The following is a 12,275-nucleotide window of genomic DNA, read 5'->3' as shown; positions in this document are numbered from 1 at the left end:
AAGTATGAGGGTTACTAATTAATAAAAGTCGAGTGATGAGAATAGAGACCGTGACAATAGTACGTTGTGAGCCATTAAACAGTCACAGTTGGATGCACTTCGATTTGCGGCTTGGACCCTCTCACTCAGTCACGTGCCAGACAAATGCAATCAGTACTGTCACAGATCATTTCCTCCCATCGGCATTAGCTGTCATTACTTTATGACAATTAACATAGATATTCAGAGTTTAGAAACACTCCCAGCCCTCCCTCATCCTCCCCCTAAAAAAAATCCATGCCATCATCTGAAAAGGATGCTGTTCCATCTCGACTAGTGCTGGTGAAATCGTTTTACAGACGGAAGCTGCTTTGAGCGTATGAGATAAAGTTCATGTCTGTTTGCTTGACACGAGGCATAAAACTTCCTGATCATTCTCCTCTGACTTTGCCAGGCAAGTGCACTCTGGGTTTTTTATTTTTCTTCAAGCCACAGAGTGGAACACATCTTTCTAAACACTCAAGTAGAACGGTGCCAGCACGTTACTTGTGTTCTGCTTGCACGTGATCAACGTGACATTTCGAGTGTCAGAAGCGTCTGTAATGATCTTCTAGAACAGTTCAAGAGTTCGTGTTATCGTAGTGAATTAGAACACTGAAAGCTGTTCTGACATTTGTTTCTTTCAAAACAAAAAAAAAAATCAGCTTCTAAACTCCTTGTTTTTAACATTAGAGTTAACTCTTGTTGTGAATGCAGATTTTTTTTTTTCCATGTGTTGCGGTGATTGATGCCTGGCAGGTTGCAGAAAACGGCTACTTACCCTGCGAGTCTCAAACAGCGCCCCGACCTCTTCAGGATCTCAAGTGGTTTGATGAGCTGCCCTCCAAAACAGTTTCCAACCTTAGTGTGAGGAAGTCGAAACCTGTACTGGCATCGTCTTTCTTTTGCATGAGCATTCTCCTGTTGTCCTCCATCTAAGCACTGAGCACATCTTTAACTCCTCTCTTTCCTTGCAGCACCTTTCGTCTATCACATGCTGAGTTTTTGTTTCGCAAAGCTTGTTAGTGTTTACAATTCCAAACATTTTTTTTTCAGATTACTTGTTTAAACTCGAGCACAAGATTCTGTTTTCTTAGTCTTTTCTCATCTCATCGGTTTTGACTGGTAAGCGTGTACAAAAAAGATTCTGAGATGAGTTCAATGCCCACTGGGAGTTTGATTAAAATTGTGGCTCCGGCTGTTGCTGTAGTTTTGACAGTGCAACTGTTTGCGTGTTCGTTCTGGATATCATAATTTCTTTGCAAAATACATAATATGACCGCAGATATATTTAGGTTGGCACCTTCGAGACATGTGTAAGGTTTGCTAAGGAGCATCTTTTGATGTTCTCAGATTAGTCTTTTGAACGAAAAACTTCTTCTGTGGACCTAACCCACGATTAGCTGCAGGACACAGAGCGACAGAAGCTTGTTTTAGCATTTCAAATAATTATTGAAAGCTTCGCGGCTTGACTACTTGGCTGAATTCTTTTGCGCTTATGGCTTATGCCTTCTTCACACTTTCTGCTTTTCCTTGCTTTTATTCCAGTTTTCATTTGTTACTAACAAAAATTCGGATATTTAAAATTTTTGTCTGTAACAAGAGCAAAATGGATTGGAGAAATAAGGATTTATCCCTTATATTTTTTATACATCTATTGGCTTATGCGTGTGTTCATGCGTTTGTGCATGTGTTCGAGTGAATGAATGTGTTTGTATGTTTGTCTAGTATGCGAGTGATTGAGATCCTTTTTTTAAGTTTATTACGTTTTTTTCAAGTTCAGCTGGGTCACACACACACACACGTACATGAACCTAAAGTCTTGATCGGAACGAACGTTATCTATAATCCATGGTCAGTACATAATTTTAAATCTCTTATTAGAATACAATATATTGTACAGCATAAGTTATTCAAATAATTGGAATAAAATTAAATGGTCTGTCTGAGTCAGTCTGCCTCGTAGACGATCAGATCTTAAACAGCGCCGTCCAATCCGACCTAGAAAGAAGAGAAAAAAAAAGAGAGAAAAAGAGGGAAAAGATGCTAGAATAAAGAAATGCATAATGATTGTGATTGGGTACTGGGCTTGCAGTAACCGCTTTTTTATCGGCGTGACTCTTCATGCCTCGACGATACAGAAAATGACGATGCAATTACGCATGCGCAAGTGACGGCGCTTCTGACGTCAGCATGGCGTTAACCGTTATACAAACGATGCGTCAGTTTAAACACGCGCTGACTGCTGCCTCGTTGCACCAGTTCCGTTGCCGCCATTGAAATTCATGCCTCCACCCAAAAACGGCTTTGACTGTGAGTCTTGGACTCTCGGCAGTTTCCGCCTTGTCATGTTCCTCATCAAAGATGTCTGCTGGAGCATGCAGGAACATGCATTACGCCTGGAGAAACTAATATCGCCAGCACATCAGGGCGGGAACAAATGCAGGGAGTCTTGTCTGACTACTTGCGTGTTGGTCTGTCTCTCTGTTTCGTGACCTCTAACCTTCTCTGTCTCTCTGGCTCGCGGCAAAATCATGCTCAGCTCCCTCGCTCCCTCCATCTCTCTCTGTCTCCAACTTGATATCATTACTATTTCTATTTCTGACTTTTGCTAAGAACCTGAGTGTCGTGTTCTCGATACTAATCTGCACGTGCATCAGTTTGCATCCCATAATGCTAAGTCATGTTATTATCGTCCATGATACCGTAGCCAGATCCAAAATCATTTTCCGGGTGCGACTACCGTTAACTCTCATCTTATTTCCTTCAGGACTCCACCATCTGTGTTAGTCATTGTAATTTTTCTAAAGATTAAAGCTGATGACAACATCTCCACTCTGTCTCCAAGTTTGTAAGTGCGTTCCATATACATACACATCTACCTGTCCATATCTACCCACCGCTTCCTTCTCTCCGTCCTCATCCATTCTGACTTTGCTTTCCTCGGACCAGACTTCTTACATTTGTTCCTTTGCTATCTCTGGTCTTCGCACCTGGAATGAACAACCACTTCATGTTGGGCTGTAAGCAAAACAGTCTCTCTTCATTCATAATTTGCTTTTTTCTCTTTGTCCATAGTGTATGTGTGTGCTCGTTCGCGCATGTGCGTGTTTCACCTGCATCCTGCACGTGCACGTGATGTTCGTTATACTTCCGTACAGCTGCTGCGTTCAGAATATAATGAATACATCAGAACGGATTGGTAGCGACTGGCATCAACCGTCAACACCATGCAGTGACATAAAACCTGACATAACACCTGACATAACACCGAACGTCTGAGCGCACAGGCCAGAGCGTGTCCGTTCACGACATGCACGCGCGTAATTTGATTGACACATGCAAGCGCACGCGATGCGGGCAAGCTCAGTCACCTTCACCAGGTCTGGCGACGCGCCATCGGCCGCTGATCTGCGTGGTAATTAGAAATGTGAAGGCAAAGCCATGCCGGTGACACCAGTAAGAATAATTCTCACACACCCAGGCGCACCTTCTGACGATCTGTGTCACCCCCATCTCAGGAAGTTGGTCTGTTGATGCTGACATCGAACCGGTCTGACAAGAAGTTTCATCGGCGTGCGATGACCAGACCTGCAAGTACATACGGGCATCGTGGTATCATGGATGTGTAAAGGTGGATTGCTGTCTGCCAAGACCAACGCTTAGCCTCTTGCGAAGTCTCGGCGAGCCTAAACAAAGAATGTGACTAAACCGGAAGCTTTGTAGTCTCCTGCCTCGTTTTGGTAGTTAACTGGAAAAAATCGTCTTCCAGCAGTCCAGTAATACAATTTCATGATGGTATGGAACATAATCTTTCGTTGTCGAAAATTTTTCTCGACAGCCTGCACAAAAGAAAAATATTTTAAATTTTCAGGATTGTTCAAATATTTTTAAATATTGTGAACTATTTACTGCCACTGCAGACCTATACATTCACACAACTATTGACATAAGAAGGATGATTCCAGCAACCAATTCTCTATTTCTTTTTTTAATTGGCGTGACGATGGCGTCGCAATCCTCTTGACCCCAGGAGCGGCCTCGTGCGACCCGCACACGGAGGATGGCGTGACGGGCGAGATCGGCGAGCCAGCAGGCCGAGCGCTCTGTCGCTCACCTGTCACAGATCGGCAGCGGCTCAGTGTCGCCACCTTCGGCACTCGCTGGTCTGGACAGGCTTTGTCACTTGAAAGGGCAGGAGTTGATGGAGGAATGCCATGGCCTCGCCTCGCTCCGCGCCACTCTCGTGGCCAGAGGCCAGAAAGGCTTCACAAGTACTTGCGCCCACGCTCTGCAACATGGCGCTCCATGGATGTGTGGTCGGCGACCAACTTCGGGAATGAGGGGTGGGAGGAAGGTCTTGAGTTCGAGGCTTGAGTCTCCACCCCTTCCCTTTTTTTTCCTTCGCGAACGAAGTGCGGGTTTATCCGATTGCCGATGGTAAAAGGCGGGTGAACGTGTAGCTTGGATTTCACGCGCCCTAGATACGATGAACCACTTACCTTTTCCTAGCATTACGATTACTACCAAAAATTAATGTATGATAGCACAAATCACACTCAGGAAGAAGTGTTCTCTCAGCGCTTAAGTGGGAGACATGGACAAATTACGAAGGACGGACGAAGAAACAATGATGCAGACAAGTAATAACAAAGAGGAATCAGGGAACAAAACAATAAAGATGGAGAGTGTCATAAATCTGCCGAGGAAGACGAGCAGGCGGACTGGATTACTATCAGATTTTGTGTGAGTGGGTAGATGTGATGGAAGCGAAGGCTTTGTACAAGGTAAAAAGAATGTAATTTGCTAAAAAAAAAATTAATAATAATGAAATTTTTGTATCGACGGCAGCAGCAACACATGCAAGGGAGCAATAACTCTTTGCTGCCATCGGTGTAGTGGTGAAATGTTACCAAAGACAAGGAGAAAGATATAGATATATATTGTCTGTGTTTGTAACAATTCAAACGAAAGTGACCGTTACTTTCTCTAATGACTCAGACAAGATGAAATAACAGCTAATTAAAAGCTTCTCCATGTGAACATCAAACTGCAGTGACAAATACCGGCTTTCTTACATATCGAGTAGTGACGACATCTAATATATCTAATTAGTAATACTTGTAGCTAGTTAACTACAAGAAGTTGAAGACTTAGTGGCTGGGAACGTTTTACGATTACGGGCCCTGATGGCAGCCATTTTTCCCCATCCTCATTTGCGCCACGCATGCGCAGACTGTCTTTTAATTTATCCTTTTTGTGGTGTCCAATGAAAATGTAGTACTTCAAACATCTTAATTGGCTACTGCTTTTGTCGAAGCTGTTGTACAAAAGTGATTAAGGCGAACTTTACAGTTTCGATTTCTCCAGGACCTTTCATTTATTAAGTTTTTTTTTCTTATTCTGTTCTTAAGAGCGTGAATGTGTGTGTTTAACCTGTTAGCTCAAGATATAAACATAGAAATAGTAGGTGTTAAGTTAGGGTTAGTGTTTGGGTCAAGCGTTTGGATGCAGGTTTTCGGTTTGGACAGAGTAATTGAGTAAACAAGAAAATTTCGGTCGAGGTTTATCAGGTCGGCAACCGCTCTCCGGTCATCGCACTTTTCTTTGAACAGATTAGTGGCAGACAAGAGTTGAAAAAATATAGTTATAGCTAAGATTCGAACCTGTGAATTTCCGCTGTAAAGTCAGCCACGGGCCATAGGTGACTCCACATCATCGTGGTAAGTAGAAGTCGGGGTTAAAAAAACAACAAAAACCACGAAAATGAAAACTGCTGTGGCGATGGATTATGGAGACTCGAGCAGCAGTAGTGATGAAGCTAGGCAACTGATACGAGTGATGAATCCTGGAAACAGACGCAGCGGATCGTGAAAACAGGAAGCAACAAGAGTGATGGATCTTGGAAACGGACGCAGCAACCGAGCTTCTTGGCGGTGGCACGAGAACCCAGCGAGATCGAGGCTGAAGAAAGGCATCTCCCTAGGGCACTGACGTCATGGAGAGGTCTAAATGAAGTTCTTTTTCTTATTTCGTCTTTTTTTTCTGGCGAGCAGGGAACGACAGCGGCAAGCTAGAGACATGATTAATGAATATCCTTGTCATCAGCCACGCGCAGACGGATCTTTGTAGTGCCAAGACCCGAGAGACTCTCATTACCGCTCCAGTAAACGAAGAACCGATAAAAGAAAAGTGAAAAAGTCATGCTTACCTGGTACGAGACTCGCCACGAATGGCTACACCTGGGTGAAAGGTTAGGGACGCCATGCGGGGGACGTCCTAGTGCAAGGAAAGAATGAAGTGCGAGTAAAGTGGAATGAGATTAAAATATAATGCACCCCGGGTAGCGCCTGCTGGGAACAGATCGCTGGACCTGGCCCGACCCCGCAACGAGAGGTGGAGTGAGGGAGGGAAATGGGAGACGTCGGCTCCCACCCTCTTACTAACTTTACCCGACTCCCTGATTCCCCCTTCCTTTCCCCCCAAGCAGCTCCTTGTTGAGTATCGCGCCGGTCTTTGTTGCACGTGCAGCTCGTGTTCAGTGCAGCGTGAAGCCTCACTGAGCGCTGGAGGAGGGGCTCCTGCTTGTGCTCAGTGGTGCGTGCGCACGCGCGTGCCGCTGGCGTGAAAACAACTCCGGGTGTCGGCTGCTCCAACCCCCGGTCTAGTCGCTCGACCTCGGACGTGACAGAAGCTGCGTTGTTGTTGTTGTCACTGGAAGCGATGGAGGTTGTTGTATCGTTGAGGTGTATCGGTTGGGAGCTGTATTGTTGAGATGTATCGATGGGAATGCATCTGTAGGATGGGAAGTGTTGCGTTGATTATATTGATGTCTTAAAAGTTAAGTTTGTATTGTTTAGGGGATCCGTATCCATGGGACTAAGTCTTCAGAATTTAGAAGTATCCATGCAAGATCATGGCTTCTGTTCCGTTGACCTCTTTCTGTGGATGGGGATATTTGTATGCGTGTATCTCGAGAACGGAAGGAGGCGATTCCCAAATTAGTGGGAATAGTATCTCGCATCGATCTTTACTCATTAGACAACTTCTCCTTTGAGTTGGAGATTCAGACAGAAGAATCCTTTCGTGGCTTTATCCACCCAAGCACTCATAATGGAAAATGTACTATGCGTTTTTTATTTTATTTCTCTCGTCATCACGTCGGTGTAAATTTTGTTCGCTAGATGAGGAAAAGGAATTTTTTTTTTTTGCAAAATTTATAGTTCTTGTGGTTTTGCGGCAAGGAACTGATGATTATTATAATGATGATGGATGATGATGATATTTAATATACAGTGCCCCAAATTAGTTTTTTTTTTTTTACATCAGGTTAATAACCACTTTGATTGATTTAGGATTAACTCTTCCTTGACGAGAAGAAAACTAAGCAGGTACCTCCGCTGCCACCTTCCCATCTTACATGGCAGTTGCAAATTACCTCCTCTTCTAACATCGGCTTAGATGTTTTTAGATAATACAACTGTGGAAGAGAAAACATGGCGCTGTTTCGTGAAGCAACTATGGCACATCTACGGGGCTTTCCAATTAACTCTTGCGAGCCATTATACGAAACAACCTTTGGCATCTTGCATTCTTACCGGGCAACCTTCTTAAACTTTGTAATCGCATTGTTTTTGTCGCAAGGACCTGGCTCTATCTGACTCACTCGACACCTGTGAGGCCTAATTGGTTTCAGGTTTTTTATGCTCTTCAGTTTCTGATTGTTTCAGAACAATAATAGCTTTTGAGAAATCTGAGCTCACCAGCTAGCATGTATTTTTTTCTTCTTAAAACAAAACTGAAAAAAAAAAGCAGGCAGCATTTAATGAAAGTGTCAGAGTGTTGCAACCTGGAGATCACCCGTCATGTTTCTTGGTTTACCTACTCTTCTCTTTCCCATGCATGCATGCGGGAGTAGATTCTTATAGAAGAATTCATCCTAACATAATATGCAGAATTCACATTGACAGTAAAAGTAATATAAAGAGAAACATCCATTTTTACACACAGACATACAGAGGTGTTAACGTTCATATCATCTTCCTGCTTGCAAAAGGAAAATGAGTATCAGACAGAAACAAAAGCACCAAAATCATCTCGAGCCATAATTATAAAACAAAAGCAAGTCGTTTCCCAAGGAAAAGTGTCTTGTAATCGTAGTTACAACGAGGTGCCCAGACTCCAGACTCTAACCTCGTGTTTCTTTACATCAGGGTATCTTTGCCCCCGCTTTATAAGTACAGCTTCAGGGGTTAAACATAACCCGAGGAGTTTGGACACTCGTTTATAACTTTAGAAACAAGTCTCTTGTCCTTGAGTTCCCGACGGTGCCCAGAGCCACGACTTATCCTCTCGTCATGACTACGGCCCCAGGCCCGCATTTTGAACCTTTATTTATTCTCTTTAGTTCCCTGCAGTTTGTGTGTTGGTCTGCCTGATGCTAACTGAGCAAATATTTGGGACTACACTTGTGTGTTTGTAAAATACGTATGTGTGCATGAGTGAGTGAATGAGAAAGAGAAACACAAGGGATGTACGTGACAGTAGACCTTATGGAGATCGCATGCAACTGCGAAATCTGTCGTGAGACAACACTTTTATTTGTTTATTTGCAAATTAAGGCTTGAATTTCTCCTGCCACCTAACCGAAAGGAAAGCTGTTGGTAGATTAGATTGTAAAAAGGAAGACAATCTGGACGTGCGCAGTTTCGTAACAGCAATCAGCAAGAACAAGAACATGGAGCTGCACTCAAAAACCAGAGACATCGAGTGAAAGGAAGATCAGATAGTTTAGGTGGTTTGCGTGTGTTTGTGTATGTGTGGAGGTTAGAGAGGGGTGGTGGTGGGTGGAAGTAACACTATTTTATACAAGGACAGTTATTCGCGATATTTTACTGCCTCAGTTAACAATGTATTGTCCATATCCTATTACATGTCTCTCAATTTACAATGAATGTCGCGTCGTATACATGTAGAAAATTTACTCTTTTTTTCCAAATCAAGTTTATATACTAATATTTGTTTTAAAACTTAGTAACAGAATGCTTTGCCAAAGCTCAATTAAAAATATTTGTTTGTGTAACTTCTCCTGTATGGACTTTTGTGTCATTTGACCAACGCTGATTTTGATCAGTAATAATAAAAATTTGTTAGTTCCTAAAATAACTTCGAATTTTGTGTAAATGAACGTGTGCGTGAAAGTTTGTTGGAGTATGCAAAGAATAGGTATTCGCAAACAAAGTATTCCTAAGATTTTCCATTGTGACCAAAACTTTTTCCTAACGAACTGAGTTATTGCTGATGTTGCAACATTTGTTTTTGTTTCCAGCCGCTGATGAAACGGTCCCCCAATTTGATTGGTGCGCTTCCGGGACAGTGGTCACGCAGCCCCAGCAAATTTTATCATAAGCCAGCATCAAAGTGGGTCTTGAATGGCTCCTCCAGACTGCTGACACCAGCACCAACTTCCTCCCTCCATCTCTCATCAGAGCGAAGACTTTCGCTGCGACTGTCGGTTCTCAGCAGAAGGTGATGGGAGAGCAGGCAATCAAGAAACAGGAAAAACAAAAGTCCTCAAAAGCTACAGGTAAAGAGGCCAGAGACAGTGGCAGAGGAGTAAGGGGAGAGAATGATGGACCTTCCGGTGTCAAGACTGTTTTGCCCGGACTGCGAAAAGTGCCATCTTGTGCTGACCCGGAAGTGACCCATAGGAATCCAATCTTCTCGAGCGCCACTTCTTGGCAACAACGCCATCAGGGTAATATTTTCTCCCCCGACCCAGCTATGAATTCCCAAGCATCTAGTACAAAACAGTGGTATTTGTCGATGAAGACTTCCCAGCATGGAACAGAGGAGACTCCCACCTGGTAACAGGGGCCGCCACTCCTGCTACTAGTCTACTATTACCTACCTGCAGCACATTCTTTCTAAGCGCACATAATCAGCTGTAAACAATCATACCATTGCTAAGCAACACTCCAAAGAGTATGCAGGGTGAGCGATTGGTAGCTCCCAATGCTATGTCTTGACAACACCACTCGACGACGACGAAAGAGAACAGTCATCCACGATGTCTAACCTCTGTAGTCTCGTTATCTTCAAACACCATTTTCGCAACAGATGCACTACCGACTGGCTCCGATACCAATGAATATCATGATCAATGTCAGAGAGGAAGTGTTACTCGCTGTATTAGTGACAAGAGACGAATGTCAAACCTCTGTGTTGAAACTTGTCTTAAATGAACTTCGTTCAAACAAATTAGCGACCGTTGTCAATCCTAGTAAACTAGATGCAGTGTGGGGTAAAAAAAAAAATGTTCCTAAAATTGGTACCTTCCTGCTAGTCGATTGGCTGTCGTCAAAGAAGACGAAGAAACTATTTTTAATAGTAGTAAAATAAGTACTAAGATACCATCCTTCATGTACAAGAGCTTCCATCAAGAACATTGTAGACAGATGTAGTGCAATACGGGTTGTCTAGTCAAAGCAGGGGAAGTAGGGGATCACTTACACTAATACACTGTAATATAAGCTTGAACACTGTAATATACAGTTAATATAGTTTAATATAATGTTCTCTGGTGAAGCAGTGGCTACTGTAATGCCATCTGGTGACCTGATTGTTTCTGATTCTTGCAGGCGTCCGTCTGAGGTGCAGAGACATTCAGACCTTCTCGTGTTTCCTACCCGAAATTGTATTCGATGCTTTAAAATCTCGTGATTGCATTCACATGAAAAAAAATCTCCTGGTTTTGTTTCTTTTTTTAAAAAAATATTGTTTAATGTTTGCCAGAGACACAATCGTTTCGCGAAATGGGTCTAGAGACAAAGCTTTGGGATTTCATCTTGAAGACTTTTCTTTTGAGTTCAACAGACAAAGTATTTGTGTGCATGTGATGTGTTTGTGCCTGTAGTTGTGTCTGTTGTGTAAGTGTCCACGTGTGTGAGTGTGTGTAGAAAGTCGAAGAGGGCATTCCTGTACCCATGGGCTTCGGAGAACATAGGTAACTTGTTGGTGACCTACCTGTACATGACAGAAGCTAGAATGGTTCGCGTACCTAGTTTTAAACACCGTTGCTCTCAGATATAATGCTGGAATTTTTTCCTGCTGAACTCTTCAAGAGATATACTTTTTATATTCCGATTGCTGTGTATTGAAAAATATTTGAAAACTGAATATTTTCATTTACGAATCACTTTGTTGTTACAATACTCTTGGGATACAATGAGGTAATAGTAAAGACAAGTAAGATAGCATGTCTGATGTTTTTAAAGTAAAGGTTGTGTGGATGATCAGTTGAGTGACTGTGAAAAGTTTCGCGTCAAATCTGTTAAGAAAAAATATACAGAAGGTTCCAGAAAGGGCAGCTGAATGTAAAAAAGTGGAGCTGTGATTTCCCAGCAAAGTTTGGTAGCAATTTTTGACATCTTGCATTCTTGGAAATTGTTCAAAATATACTTTTTCGTCTATTTGTTTAGAAAATTTATGATTGTTTTCAAAAATAAACTTTTTGTAAAAAGCTCCCTATTTTGATATTGTTAAAAATCAGTTTCAGGGTTAGTCAGTCACAGATGAAAGCTTCGCAGTAGAACTTCAACTTCATTGACTCGAAACCGTCGACGACTGTTTACTTCGTAAGAACATGTTCACAAACTGTCATTCTGGTCCGGCTGTTAATTCCCAGAAGTATACTCAGCACTATTTATTTATAATTAAAATCCAGCTGTTTTATGTTAAGATTTAATTGCGCTAAGTAACTTTTGATGTTATAATTAGTGTCGTCTGTTGAGAATTATTAGTTGACCGTTAGTAGCATTACCGTACCTCTGTGAGTCTGGGAAAAGGAATTTTTAATTTTTGAATTGGAGTGTGGTCATTTTTGTTTTCCTTTCTGGATATATTTGTGTGTATTTATTATAGAATACAAAACCTGCAGGAGACAAGTGAAGTATTTTCCAGCCAAAACTTGTAAATGTTAATTCTCGTCAATAAAAAGTCTTTCAAGGTTGCAAAATGTTTTTTTTAAAAGACTGATTGGAAGCAAATTGCCACTAATTCACTCCAGATGATGGCTGGTCCAAAGAGGAAAGTCAGCTTTCAAAACCACAACATTAAGAAACATTCTTATACATCATAATCGTTCGAAGCATCAAAATATTTCTCCTTTTTATTTTTATTTATTTTATTTTTTTTTTACTTCAGCCTTGGTCATGTTCCTTAATGGATTGCGTTGCACAGCAGGCAGGCGATAGGCT

General features: G+C 42.2%; 1 protein-coding gene across 1 annotated transcript in view; it reads left to right on the top strand.

The window, feature by feature from the left end:
• Positions 1-12,034, top strand: part of LOC112554370 (ultraviolet-B receptor UVR8-like) — an 86,419-nt gene extending 74,385 nt beyond the window's left edge. Inside the window, exons 13-14 of the mRNA XM_025222126.1 lie at positions 778-885; positions 9,347-12,034. The gene's annotated coding sequence lies outside the window, so the exon portion shown is untranslated. The remainder of the gene's footprint in view (positions 1-777; positions 886-9,346) is intronic.
• The last annotated feature ends 241 nt before the right edge of the window (positions 12,035-12,275 follow it).

The sequence above is a fragment of the Pomacea canaliculata genome, linkage group LG13 (genome assembly GCF_003073045.1).
Source record: "Pomacea canaliculata isolate SZHN2017 linkage group LG13, ASM307304v1, whole genome shotgun sequence".
Taxonomy (NCBI): Eukaryota; Metazoa; Mollusca; class Gastropoda; order Architaenioglossa; family Ampullariidae; genus Pomacea; species Pomacea canaliculata.
Note: the sequence above shows the minus strand (reverse complement) of the source record. Positions and strands in the feature narration are given on the sequence as shown.